Source organism: Lolium perenne, chromosome 7, assembly GCF_019359855.2.
Source record: "Lolium perenne isolate Kyuss_39 chromosome 7, Kyuss_2.0, whole genome shotgun sequence".
Taxonomy (NCBI): Eukaryota; Viridiplantae; Streptophyta; class Magnoliopsida; order Poales; family Poaceae; genus Lolium; species Lolium perenne.
Genome location: NC_067250.2, coordinates 288818594 through 288833521, shown reverse-complemented (window position 1 = coordinate 288833521; position 14928 = coordinate 288818594). Strand labels below are relative to the sequence as shown.

Sequence of the window (14928 nt, the reverse complement as noted above, 5' to 3'; positions counted from 1 at the left end):
GTTCCTCAACGTTTCAAACGTGGCATGAGATCGAAAGAAAAAGGCAAGTGACCAAATATGAGGTGCCAAAAAAAACTCCAAGAAAAGAAAGTTGATTGCTCATAGAGGATGACATGCGGGTCCCATTTAGCAGCAGCGGTCTCACTGTTTGAGAGGCGGCAGGGGATCGAAAGAAAAAGGCAAGTGACCAAATATCAGGAGCCAAAAATAATTCAAGAAAAGAAAGTTTTATAGTCCATAGAGGATGACATGCGGGTCCCATTTAGCAGCAGCGGTATCACCGTTTGAGAGGCGGCAGGGGATCGAAATAAAAAGGCAAGTGACCAAATATGAGGTGCCAAAAAAAATCCAAGAAAAGAAAGTTTTATAGTACATAGAGGATGACATGCGGGTCCCATTTAGCAGCAGCGGTATCACCGTTTGAGAGGCGGCAGGGGATCGAAAGAAAAAGGCAAGTGACCAAATATGAGGTGCCAAAAAAAATCCAAGAAAAGAAAGTTTTATAGTACATAGAGGATGACATGCGGGTCGCATTTAGCAGCAGCGGTATCACCGTTTGAGAGGCGGCAGGGGATCGAAAAAAAAAGGCAAGTGACCAAATATGAGGTGCCAAAAAAAACTCCAAGAAAAGAAAGTTGATTGCACATAGAGGATGACATGCGGGTCCCATTTAGCAGCAGCGGTCTCAACGTTTCCAAGGCGGCAAGGGATCAAAAGAAAAAGGAAGTAGCCAGAAATCAGGGGGTCAAAAAAATCCAAGAATAGAAAGAATTTTGGTTCATAGAGGATGACATGCGGGACCCATGATCCTGCATCGTAAACGGCTCGATCGGAGAACGTTGAACGAGATGGCGCGATCGAGAAAAAAAACAATGCCAGAGAGGCTGCCATCTGGGCCCTACATCCCTCGGTGGTGCGGATTTGCGTTGACTCGGCCGGCGAACCTGAGATTTTGAGATGCACCACGTCCCGGGCCACCATACGCGATGTTTTGGCCGCTTTCGTCGGGCTAGGTGGCCTCAAAAATGAGAAAAAAAAGTTTTGACATGCACCACGGAGGGACCCAAAATCGTCGGCCATGGTACACCAGCAACCACGGCGCGACTTCAACTTCGTCGGCCATGGCAACTTTTCTTGTAGTGATAATTACTCACTAATTCAATGGCTATTCCATACATCACATATAACACACAAACTACTCTATGCACACAAATAAATTAACTAGGGTGCATGGGTTGTGGGGTTTAAATAGAATTCACTTCTTTGCATTTCATATGTAAATGATAGTTTCCATAGGGTTCTTGAGAAATAATTTCCTCTCATTGAAATCTTCTTAAGATTTAATTTCTCAAACAATCATGGATGAACTCATATTGACCTAAGTCAAATGTTCATCATCATTATTTGGGAAAATGATTTAAATGAGGTGGATCACCTCATACCATTTAAATAACACTACATTTGATTTAAATCTCAAGTAATTCATATAAGAGAGTTTGGGACCAGGGGTCCAAACATCCCATGAATTCATGTGAGACAAGTTTAAATGAAGTGTAATACTCCACATAATTTACCTTAATAGTTTTGGACAATATCAACTAGTTAAACTAGCCATAATATCCATTCATTAAACCATGGCATGATCATTCAAAGTGACCACACCATTTTATTGCATAAACAATTAGTGTAAGTCAATTGTGAGCTATTAGAGTTGGAAATAACTTAATATCTATTTTGGTTGATTTTTAAGAATTATTTGAATAGGGAAAAGTCCCTATCTTGTTATTTTTATCACATTTATTCTACAAAGAATCTGACCATGGGGCCAGTGGCATGTTGTAGAGAATTTCAGTAGCTTTCCAACAACATAAAATTCGCTAAATTTGGTTTAGCCAATTTGAAACTATTCAATTTCAAAGTTTGGGCAGTATTGAAATTTATTTGGAATTAATTAAACCTAGTTTGAATTAAAAGGCCGGCGGGAAACCAACGTGGGCCGAAACGGTTTGAAAAAGGGAAAAATGGCCCAGCAACGCATCCAGTGCGCGCGGGCCTGCTGACAGGGTGGGGGCCACCCGTCAGTCTCTTTTAAAACCCGAAACGGTATGGAGACGTGTGGTGCGTTGGATTAGAACAGGATCGGACGGTGCCAGTGCATCGTCTTCTCCGGCGAGAGGCAGAGGGTCTGGCGGCGAGGGTAGGAGGTCGGAGAGCTCACCGTGGCTCCAGCTAGGGTTGGCAATGTGCTCGGTGAAGGTGTGGACGACGGCGAGTCGACTGGTACCGGCGGCAACTCCTGGATCGGCTTCAATCGACGGCGAGCTTCCGCGGCGTCCGGCGGCAGTGAGGTGGCGATTGGGTGGCTACGGCGGCGAATGTCGATGGTGGGGTGGCTCAGGTGGTCGAGTGAGAAGAGGGGAGGGTGCTGGTGTGCTCAAATCGACGAATGGAGCTCTCCTTTTATAGGCGAGTGAGTGACCGCGAGGGCTGCGGCGAGGTCGACATCGACGCGGCGATTCCGGCGAGCAGTTGGGCTAGGAGAGGATGCTGTCGGGTTCTCCTCTTCCAGGCGAAGATAGGGGTGGCGCTGGCACGGTCGGGCGGCGTCTGGTTTGGTTGCATTGCTTCCACGACGGCCGCGGCGTTTACGGGAACAGGTCGTCGTCTCCGGCGCCGGCGGTCACGGGTTGGTGCTGGGCGCGTGTCTGGCGTGGCTGAGGTGTCACGGCGGTGCGCTTGGTGAAGAAAGGGGGGCCAGGACGTGGACGAGGTGGCTGCGCGGCGCGTGGCCAGTGCGCGTCCATGGCGCGCATGGTCGCGACGCGAGCGGCATGCCGGGCGATTTTGGGCGCGCGATCTCCGGCGAGCTCACGGCGTCTACGGCGACAGGGCCATGCTAGGCGAGGTAGAGAGGTGAGGTGGCGAGTGTGGGCGCCAGGGCCAGGGCTGAGGTGCAAGGATGAGAGGGGGAGAAGAACATGGCCGGCATGGGCCGGCATGGCCATGTCTTTGCTTGTTCTCTCTCCCTCCCTAGGGTTCCTATGCTGGTGTTAGTGAGAGAGGGAACCAGGGGACCAGTAGGGAGCTAATGGTGTAGTTAGGGTTAGGTTAGATCACTATTTCAAATAGTGTGTAATAGTGTCCTATTTGGAAAATGTGAAAAATGTCCAAAATTGGATTAATTCAAAAGGTGAAAGTTTTTGAAATGTGAGTGTTGCTATTAGTTGTAATTGACCAGAGGTGATTTGAGGTGGTGGTGGATTTGTTAGAATTCAAAAATTGGCCAAAATGGCTAAGTGAGGAATGTTGAATATGTTAAAAAGTTAAGACTTTGGATGAGCATTGCTCATGATCAAAGATGATTTTGGCATGGTGATCTTCATCAAAGTTGTTCACCTTGATGTTGACTTTGAAATGGTGCAAAGAGTTAGCAAGAGTTGGTTTGGGAAAATTGAATGGCAAGGGCTCAAAGTGGTGATCAGACTAGAATTGTCAAAATTGACCATTATCATATGTGAGTGTGATTGGTGTTTGAAATTCATTTGAATTGTGAAACTTTGATTCCAAAAGTTGTAATAAGTGTTTAATAACATTATTCAACTAATGGTGAAGACCAAATAGGTCTAGGGTCAAAATTTATAAAAATTCCATAGGGCATATGTGAGGGTTTTTAGGGTTTTCCATTTAATGGAATTTCTTCCTCTTTGATTTATTTGGTTGGTGATCTTCATATGATCACACTAGGGTTTTAGAGCATATCAAATACAAGTAAAAGCAATCATCATGGCATATCACTCAAATGCACAAGTCCTATGCATGGTACTATATGCAAATAGAAAAGTTTTTGTTGGTTTGAAATTTTGCTTTCTGGAATTCTCTAACTTTCTTTTTATTGAAATTTGGGGTGTTACAAAACCCAAGTATTCCGCGTGTGCAACATGGCTTACACCCGTTGTATGTGAATCGTTGAATCTATCACATCCGATCATCACGAGATGCTTTGAAACGACGAACTGTTACAACGGTGCATACGAGGGGAGAACACTTTATTATCTTGATATTAATGTGAGGGATCATCTTATAATGCTACCGTCGCGTTCTAAGCAAAATAAGATGCATAAAGGATTAACATCACATGCAGTTCATATGTGATATGATATGGCCCTTTTGTCTTTGCGCCTTCGATCTTCATCTCCAAAGCACGGACATGATCTCCATCATCAACGGGCATGATCTCCATCATCGTCGGCGTAGCGTCAAGGTTCATGGCGCCGTCTTCATGGTTGTTCACCTCATGTAGCAACTATTACAACTACTTTGAAATACTACTCAACATGAAATTTAAAGACAACCATAAGGCTCCTGCCGGTTGCCACAATACAATAATGATCATCTCATACATATTTATCATCACATTATGGCCATATCACATCACCAAACCCTGCAAAAACAAGTTAGACGTCTCTAATTTGGTTTGCATATTTTACGTGGTTTAGGGTTTTCGAGAGAGATCTAATCTACCTACGAACATGAACCACAATGTTGATACTAATGTTTTCAATAGAAGAGTAAATTGAATCTTCACTATAGTAGGAGAGACAGACACCCGCAAAGCCTCTTATGCAATACAAGTTGCATGTCGAACGAGGAACAAGTCTCATGAACGCGGTCATGTAAAGTTAGTCCGAGCCGCTTCATCCCACTATGCCACAAAGATGCAAAGTACTCAAACTAAAGATAACAAGAGCATCAACGCCCACAAACCATTGTGTTCTACTCGTGCAACCATCTATGCATAGACACGGCTCTGATACCACTGTAAGATAACGTTGCATAGAAAACAAAAATTTTCCTACCGTGAACACGCAATCCAAGCCAAGATGCAATCTAGAAGACGGTAGCAACGAGGGGTTTATCGAGTCTCACCCTTGAAGAGATTCCAAAGCCTACAAGAGTAGGCTCTTGTTGCTGCGGTAGACGTTCACTTGCCGCTTGCAAAAGCGCGTAGAAGATCTTGATCACGATCGCTTCCGGCGCCACGAACGGGCAGCACCTCCGTACTCGGTCACACGTTCGGTTGTTGATGAAGACGACGTCCACCTCCCCGTTCCAGCGGGCAGCGGAAGTAGTAGCTCCTCTTGAATCCGACAGCACGACGGCGTGGTGTCGGTGGTGGTGGAGAAATCCGGCGGAGCTTCGCTTAAGCGTGCGGGATGTGGTGGAGGAGAGAGACCGCTAGGGTTTGGGGAGAGAGGGGGGTTGGGCGCCGGCCCTCTAAGGGGTGCGGCCAAGGCTGAGGCTTGAAGTGGTCAGCCCCCTCTCCTATGCCCCTCATTATATAGGTGGAAGCCCCAAGAGTTCTAGTCCAAGTCTTCGAATAAGACCCCAACACTAAAACCTCCCATATGTGGGAAGCCTACTCAAGGAGGGAGTCCTACCCAAGGTGGGACTCCCACCTTTCCTTGAGGTGGGTTGGCTGGCCACCCTAGGGGAGTCCACTTTGGACTCCTCCCCTTTAGGGTTGGCTGGTCATGCATGGTGGAGTCCCTCCGGGACTCTACTTTCCATGGTGATTTCTTCCGGACTTTTCTAGAACCTGCCATAAATGCACCGGATCATTTCCAAACTTGGAATATGACTTCCTATATATGAATCTTATTCTCCGGACCATTCCGGAACTCCTCGTGATGTCCGGGATCTCATCCGGGACTCCGAACAAATATTCGAACTCCATTCCATATTCAAGTTCTACCATTTCAACATCAAACCTTAAGTGTGTCACCCTACGGTTCGCGAACTATGCGGACATGGTTGAGTACTCACTCCGACCAATAACCAATAGCGGGATCTGGAGATCCATAATGGCTCCCACATATTCAACGATGACTTCAGTGATCGAATGAACCATTCACATACGATACCAATTCCCTTTGTCACGCGATATTTTACTTGTCCGAGGTTTGATCATCGGTATCACTCTATACCTTGTTCAACCTCGTCTCCTGACAAGTACTCTTTACTCGTACCGTGGTATGTGGTCTCTTATGAACTTATTCATATGCTTGCAAGACATTAGATGACATTCCACCGAGAGGGCCCAGAGTATATCTATCCGTCATCGGGATGGACAAATCCCACTGTTGATCCATATGCTTCAACTCATACTTTCCGGATACTTAATCCCACCTTTATAACCACCCATTTACGCAGTGGTGTTTGGTGTAATCAAAGTACCTTTCCGGTATAAGTGATTTACATGATCTCATGGTCATAAGGATTAGGTAACTATGTATCGAAAGCTTATAGCAAATAACTTAATGACGAGATCTTATGCTATGCTTAATTGGGTGTGTCCATTACATCATTCATACAATGATATAACCTTGTTATTAATAACATCCAATGTTCATGATTATGAAACTAATCATCCATTAATCAACAAGCTAGTTAAGAGGCATACTAGGGACTCTTTGTTGTTTATATATCACACATGTACTAATGTTTCGGTTAATACAATTATAGCATGATATATAAAAATTTATCATAAACATAAAGATATAAATAATAACCACTTTATTATTGCCTCTAGGGCATATCTCCTTCATCCTCTTCCACACATAACTTGTCGCGCGGCCGGTCGGGCGCCCGGTCGACCGGACCTGGCACCGGCTGGTCCGGCCCAGAGGCCGGTCCAACCGGGCCAGAGACCGGCCAGGGACAAACTGCCCAGTTTTGTCTCGTTTTGCCTCGTTTTTCCCCTATTCTTTGTGTAAATATGTGTGAATGCTCAGATGATGACATGTACATATAGATAGATAGATGATGATGAGATGAGCATAGACATGGGGTTGGAAACACAAAGTTCTTTAGGCATACCCATTGGAGAGAAAATCCAAACAAGATGTAAATAGCAACAATGGGCATGATTCAAAATATATATCAAGAATCATAAGTCATTTTGAGATGAATTTTGCAATAAGATCATTTGGCCTTATATAGTCAAATCAAGTTGTAATGAAGGCTCAATGAGGGGCGGGGGATTACTCCCCCTATGTGAAAGCGCAAATGTCATGAGACCGCGAAGAGACATGCTTGGGTCCATATAATGACATTGGGTCTATTTATGTTGCACACATAGGTATGCATCTTACCAAGACATGGTAGGATGACTATCCCCATATGTGCTATGCCTCTAAGCTAGATAGCAAGATAAATGCAAGAATATAGTGCAAGAAGTTAATCAATCCAAGTTTTTAGGATCAAGAATACCAAGTTCTCCTCTCAAGTTAACAAAGCGGGCTTCATCCAAAGGCTTAGTGAAAATATCCGCCAATTGGTAGGTTGTTCCCACATGAGTGAGATCAATATCCTTATTGGCAACATGATCACGTAGGAAGTGATGGCGAATGTCAATATGTTTGGTGCGACAATGTTGAACCGGGTTATTGGCGATCTTAATTGCAATTTCATTGTCACAAAGAAGAGGCACCTTACCAAGAGACACACCATAGTCTTTCAAGGTTTGCTTCATCCATAACAATTGAGTGCAACAAGATGCCGCGGATATGTATTCGGCTTCGGCGGTGGATAAAGCGGTGGAGTTTTGTTTCTTGGATGACCAACTCACCAATGACCGGCCAATAAATTGGCAAGCCCCGGAGGTAGACTTCCGGTCAACCTTATCACCGGCCCAATCGGAATCCGAATAGCCAATGAGTTCAAAGGTTGACCCCTTTGGATACCATAGCCCGAGAGTAGGAGTGAGAACAAGGTATCTTAGAATCCGTTTGACCGCCATTAAATGGCTCTCCTTGGGAGCGGATTGAAAACGAGCACACATCCCTACACTTAGCATGATATCCGGCCTAGAGGCACAAAGGTAGAGCAAGGATCCTATCATGGAGCGGTATGCCTTTATGTCCACATCCTTCTCATCGTCACATGATCCAAGTTGCCCCTTTACGGGCATGGGTGTCTTCATTGGGCTTGCATTGTTCATGTTGAATTTCTTGAGCATGTCCTTCACATACTTTTCTTGAGAGATGAAGGTGCCTTTTGCAAGTTGCCTCACTTGGAAGCCTAGGAAGAACTTCAACTCTCCCATCATGGACATCTCAAATTTCCTAGTCATCAATAGCTCAAAAGCTTTGTTATGATTGGGGTTAGTTCCACCAAAGATAATATCATCAACATATATTTGACATATAAATAGGCCACCCCCTTTAACCCGCTTGGTGAAAAGGGTGGAATCGACCGTACCCATGCAAAACCCATCATGTAGTAAGAAATCCCTAAGGAACTCATGCCAAGCACGTGGAGCTTGCTTGAGACCGTAGAGTGCTTTATGGAGTAAATACACGTGGTTGGGTCGGCATGGGTCTTCGAAACCCGGGGGTTGAGCCACATATGCGGTTTCTTTTAGAGGACCATTCAAAAATGCACTTTTCACATCCATTTGATATAGTTTGAAATTGTGGAAAGATGCAAATGCAAGCAAAAGACGAATAGCTTCAAGACGGGCTACCGGCGCAAAGGTATCCTCAAAATCCATACCTTCTATTTGGGCAAACCCTTGCGCCACTAACCTTGCTTTGTTTCGTATGACAATGCCATTCTCATCTTGCTTGTTCTTGAATACCCATTTGGTCCCAATAACATTGATGCGATGATCTTTGGGTCTCTCAACTAGAGACCACACTTCATTACGAGTGAAACACTCCAATTCTTCTTGCATGGAAATTACCCAATCGGGATCAACCAAGGCTTCATGTACCTTGAGTGGTTCAAAACTAGACACAAAAGCATGGTGTTGACAATAAGTGATAAGTAATGCATGGTGTCTACGAGTTACCACTCCTCTTGAGATGCTACCAAGGACTTGATCTACTTTCATGTCACTTGCCCTTGTAGCGGCCTTGATCTTCCGAATGGTTCCCTCATGATCAATGAATTCATCCCTTGCTAGTACTTGATCATGAGGGATCACTTGAGTTTGATCATGAGTTGTGGATGTCTCTTGATCATCATCATGGTCTTGCTCAATGAAATGAGGACTTTCTTCTTGTTCTTCGGAATGTGACTCATCTTGAGTGGAGGATGGTTCTTGAGTTGCACTTGATGGTTCGGCTTGAGTTGAGCTAGGCTCCACTTGAGCCGTGCTTGATACTTCTACTCCATCATCATTATGAACTTCTATGGGCCGGATGTGTCCAATGCCCATATGCTTGATGGCACTAGATGGATCATGATCATTACCTGCAACACATGGAACAACTTGCTCCACTTGGAAGCCATTATCCTCCAAGAACTCCACGTCACAAGATACTTCAATAGTCCCAGTGGACCGGTTGTAGTATCTATAGGCGTGAGAGTTCTCCGCATAACCAACAAATATGCCCTCTATGGTTCTAGTTTCAAATTTACCGAGCTTTCCTTTGTTGTTCTTAACAAGACACTTGCATCCAAAGACACGAAAGTACATGACATTAGGCTTGTTACCGGTAAGAAGCTCGTATGGAGTTTTGTTGTGGAGGGGACGGAGGAAGAGCCGGTTGGAGTAGTGGACGGCCGTAGAGATGGCTTCTCCCCAAAAGTTGTGGGGTGAGTTGAATTCACTCAACATGGTTCTTGCCATCTCAATGATAGTCCGGTTCTTCCTTTCAACAACACCATTTTGTTGAGGGGTGTATGGCGCCGAAAACTCATGCTTGATGCCCTCATCATCGACAAACTCTTGCATGGTGTAGTTCTTGAACTCGGTGCCATTGTCGGTTCTAATCGCCTTGATCTCGGATTCATACATACGTTGAGCTTTCTTGGCGAAGATGATGAACTCCCTATGGGTCTCGTCCTTAGACTTAAGGAGAAAGACCCAAGAGTATCTTGAGTAATCATCAACAATGACAAGTCCATACTTGCTCCCACCAAGAGTATCATAATGTGATGGCCCAAAGAGATCCAAATGAAGGAGCTCCAAAGGCCTAGATGTGGTGACTATACTCTTGATAGGATGTTTCTTCTTGAGTTGCTTTCCGACTACACATGCACTGCAAACACGATCTTTCTCAAAAGAAATGCCGGTGAGTCCCACAATGTGTTCACCCTTTAGGAGTAGTTTGAGATTCCTCATGTTGACATGACCAAGGCGGCGATGCCACAACCAACCTTCGTCATGCTTGGTCGCCATTAGACATGTGGAGTGAGAGGAGCTCTCTTTCAAGAGGTCAACCACGTAAAGGTTGTTCTCCACATATCCAACGAGGACCATTTGAGATTGTCACTCCTAAAGACCATCACACAATAATTAGTAAAATATGAATTGTAACCGGCATCGGCAAGATGATATATAGAAAGCAAGTTATAGCCAAGGGATTCAACAAGCATGACCGTCTCAAGGCACAAGTCCTTAGAGATTGCCACCTTGCCGTACCCAAGTACCTTTCCCTTTGAGTTGTCACCAAAGGTGATGCTTGACTTCTTGTTGATGTCTTCAATGAATTGATCAAGCACACCTCTTCCTCCGGTCATATGATTGGTGCATCCACTATCAAACACCCATTTTGGGCCACCGGAGGAATACCCCTACAAAATCAAGTAGAGGATTTAGGAACCCATCGATTAATGGGTTCCTTTGCAATGGCAACAATATCTTTTGGTACCCAAATTGAGTACCCTCTGTAAGCATAGCCATTAGGAGGGCCAACATAGTTAGCATAGACATCACCATAATAATCAACAAATAATGTATAGTGATTGTTTGGCCCCGTGCGGTCACCACTAGTGGCTTTGCCCTTTGAGGCTTTGCCATTATTAGTGACCTTCTTGTTCTTATCTTGAGCGGGTTTCTCCTTGTTGTAGTTCTTCTTCTTGTGAGACTTCGGAACATATCCAAGTCCAAACTTTTGATTGTTTGATCTTTGCTTACTCAAGAGGTCATCCAATCCCATCTTGTTCTTGGCGGTGGTGAACTTTGCAAGTTCCTTTGTTAACCTAACATTTTCCTCAAGAATAGATGCTTGCTCACAAGAAGATTCATTAGGATGATAGTTGAGACCATATTTAGTCACCAAAGATTCAAGATATGCATTGGTCTCAACATGCAAAGAGAGTTCTTCTTGTAAACGAACATGTTCCTCAACAAGCTTAGCATGCTCACTAGTAAAAGAAGTAGGGGAACTAGCAAGCTTTTCAACTACAATGGGATCCTTCATTGATTCAAGAGCCTTTGTGTAGGTTTCTTGGAGTAGGTCATGGTTCTCTCCAAGTTTCTTGAGCTCATCTTTAACAAGCTTGTTAGCTCTTTCAAGGTGGTCAAGATCCCTAGTGAGAGAAGCATGAGCAACTTCAAGTTCCTCCTTTGAGGCATGGAGCACTTGAGTCAAAGATTGAGCCCTATCAATAGTTTCTAGGTCCTTAACTTTATCAAGTTCATAAGTTTCAATTTGTTGCTTAAGGTCTTGAGATATGCACCTTTCGGTTTTTAGCTCTTGTCTTAGGAGATTGAATCTCCGTTCCTTCTCATTCAAATGATATTCTAATTCCTCAATGGACTCATCCTTTTCTTTGAGTGAGTCCATCAAGAAATCAAATTTGACAAGAGCTTCACCACGAAGGGTGCATCTAACATCATAAAGTTCCTTAAGCACAATTAATTCTTCTTGATCTTCGTTTTCATCATCAAGAACACTAGATAGGGAAGGTGGAGGTTCCATTACCTTGGTTTCCCTTGCCATAAGACAAGAGCCAACGATTGTAGAGGAGGGAGAGTCATCGGAGTCATCATCTTGAGTTGTTCTTGCCATGAAGGAAGAGCCAACATCATTCTCCGTGGAGTAATCCTTGGAGTAGTCATATGTGAAGAGTGACCCGGGCTTAGAGAAAGCCAAACCGGCCACTCCGGCCTCCTTCTCCTCATCTTCCTCTTCTTCATCGGACAAGTACTCGGCCCCAACAAAAGCTCTTCCCTTGTTCTTCTTGTATCGATCGTTGATTGGGTTTGGCTTCAATCTTGGCTTGACCCCTTTGATGAACTTTGGCTTGTCTACCCTTTTCTCATAAGGGCACTCATTTGCAAAGTGGCTATCTTCATCACAATTGTAGCAAGTTCTCTTCTTCTTCTTCTTGTCATTGAGGAGCATTGGGAACTTTGCCTTGTACTTCTTGGCAAAGAAAGCAAAGTCGGTAGCAATGTCACTAGTTGAAGTCATCTCTTCATCTTCTTCAATTTCATAGTCTTCTTTGCTTCCATGGTCGGCTTTAGCTTTGAGAGCAAGGTTGTGTGACGCTTCATGGTTGTGTGAGGCTTCATCAACACGGTTCATTGCCTTGAGCCTCTTTCCTGCTTTGGCCATGTTTTCATTGGCGGCCACATAGGAGACTAGATCATCGGAGTTGAGATCGGCACTCTTGGTCATGATTTGCAAGTTGAGTGCAAGGTTGGTGTCTTCTTGATTGACGGCAATCATAGCAATGACCTTGGACTTTATGAATGCTTCATTCATCTCGAAGCCATCATTGTACTTCTCAACACCAAGTCCCTTGACCCTTACTCTAAGAGCACCAAGCCTAGCATAGGCATCGGCCACGGATTCTCCATCTCGAATCATGAACTGGTGGGCCTCTTGCTTTGCGGTCTCATAAAGAGCTGATTGGATCAAATCGGTTCCCTCTTGGAGTACTATGATCTGATCCCACAACTCTTTAGCGGAGACAATGTCATCGACTTGATCAAGGAGCTTGCGGTCGATGCCACTTCTAATCTTGTCACGTGCGGAGGCATTGAGTTGACGGTTGTAGAACTCGGTGGAGGTCAACCGAATAGGATCTTGTGGCTCCCGATGTCCATGAATAATGATCTCCCATAGCTCCACACTGCAGCTGCGAATATGAGATTCCATAGCAGATTTCCAAAAAGGAAAGTGAGTTCCATCAAAATGGGGAACGGTCCCACTATGGTTTATATGAGGCATGGGTGAAGTGTTTTTGTGATAGTCATGGTTGACTTCATGGAAACTTCCTTGAGAGACCGAAGCCCCACTAGGATTCCCATTAGTCAAGTTCTTAAGCATGGCAGTCATCTGTGCCATTTGGCTTTGTAGGTCATCCTCCTTTTTCTTCTTCTCGGCATCATATGCCAAGAATCTAGATTTCATTTCTCTAACCGAAAGGTTAGAGTCTTCATCTAGACCCTCGAATAGTTTTTCCATCTCACTCTTAAGGCGGTGAAGCCCTTAATAAGAGTCCAGGCTCTGATACCAATTGAAAGTATAGAGATGGTAAACCTAGAGGGGGGTGAATAGGTTTCTACAGATTTTAATTCTTTCTTTGCAATATTAGGCTTTGCGGAATATAAAGGTGATCCTAATGCAAACTAGGTGAAGCAACCTATATGAGGATACAACTAACTCGAGCACGAAGGCTCTCACAGGCAGTTAAATCACAAGTAAGGAGTTCGGTTAGAGATAACCGATAGCACGCGGAGACGAGGATGTATTCCCGTGTTCCCTTGCTTTGCAACAAGGTACGTCACGTTTGGAGGAGTGGAGGTCCCACGAAGGATTCACCGCGCCACAAAGGCTCACCCTATTCTCCGGAGCCTATCCCACGAAGGAATAGCTCACTCACTTGTGGTAGACTTTGAGGTAGCCTCCAAACCTTCACAATCTTGCCCGGAGCAAATCCACAGCCCGGATGCTTCCGGACTCCTCTTGCCCACCTAGGGTTTCCAAGGAACCCTAGGAAGCAAGCTTCTCGATGAATACAAGGGGGAATGAGATTTGGCTTGGTAGAACGGTAGATCGGGTCCTCCTCTAACGATTCCCCGGAGGGATTTGAGTTTGGGTGAAGGAGGAGGGAGATCTGAGGCTTTTGGTGTTTCTAGCAATGGAGTAAGAGAGAGAGAGTTCAAGAACAGCTTGTAGTGTAGTGCCTAACAGTTCAGAGGTAGGAGAAGGCCTATTTATAGTGTTCTTCGAAATATGGCCGTTGGTGACTTGCCACCTCAGCTTTTCTCTCGACAAACCCGGTTGACCGGACCACAGACCGGACTGCCCGGTGGTGAGGCCGGTCGGACCGGGCCAGCGACCGGATGCCCTTTGCGTCGTCCTGGAGCTCCTCCGGTTGGCGCCCGGTTGGCGCCCGGTTGGCGACCGGTCGACCGGGCCGTGCGCCGGACTCTCCGGTTGGTAGGCCGGTTGACCGGGCGGCAACCGGATCTGTTGGTTCTTCGTATGGAGCCCGGTTGGCGACCGGTCGACCGGGCCGTGCGCCGGACTCGCCCCGGTTGGTAACCGGTTGGCCGGGCAGCACGCCGGACTGGCCGGTCTGTACTCCGGTTGGACCGGGCTGCAGACCGGATTTCTGCTGTAGACCCCTTTTCGATTGTTGTTGAAGTGGGGGGTCTCCTTTAGCCTTCTTGTTCCTTTGATACACCATTTATGCCTCATTGCCTAATACCTGAGATTATCCTTATAAACATATTAGGCCAAGTACTCTAGCACGGTGTCATTGTTACCAAAATAATGGATAAAGGTAAAATACCCTTACAAAAACCTATTTCTTCAGGCTCAAGCGGACAGCGACCTTCTTTTCTCTTTTCCAGTGCTAAAGGCCACAAGTGAGATCCATTCTGCATGCAAGAGACGGAAGTATATTTAAGCATTGTACTCTGTGACCTTATTCCTCATCAGGCTCATATCATTATCTAATTTCTAGATAAGCGGACAATTCACATTAGAACATCACCTTGAAGCGTCTTGACCATTGTTTCTGTCTATATTCAGCCATCATTGCTTTCTCTCTGGTTCCAACAAAATCACAAAATAATAGACCCACCATCCCTTTCTCGAATCAAAGATGAAGAGCCCTTCAAAAGCAAGAATGATCGAGTGTGAGATATGTAAAAAAATTGCCAACTTCAAGCAGCTTAAT

General features: G+C 45.1%; 1 pseudogene; it reads right to left on the bottom strand.

The window, feature by feature from the left end:
• The window catches only part of LOC127326685 (protein PECTIC ARABINOGALACTAN SYNTHESIS-RELATED-like), a 70601-nt pseudogene that overhangs the window by 45898 nt on the left and 9775 nt on the right, over positions 1–14928 (bottom strand).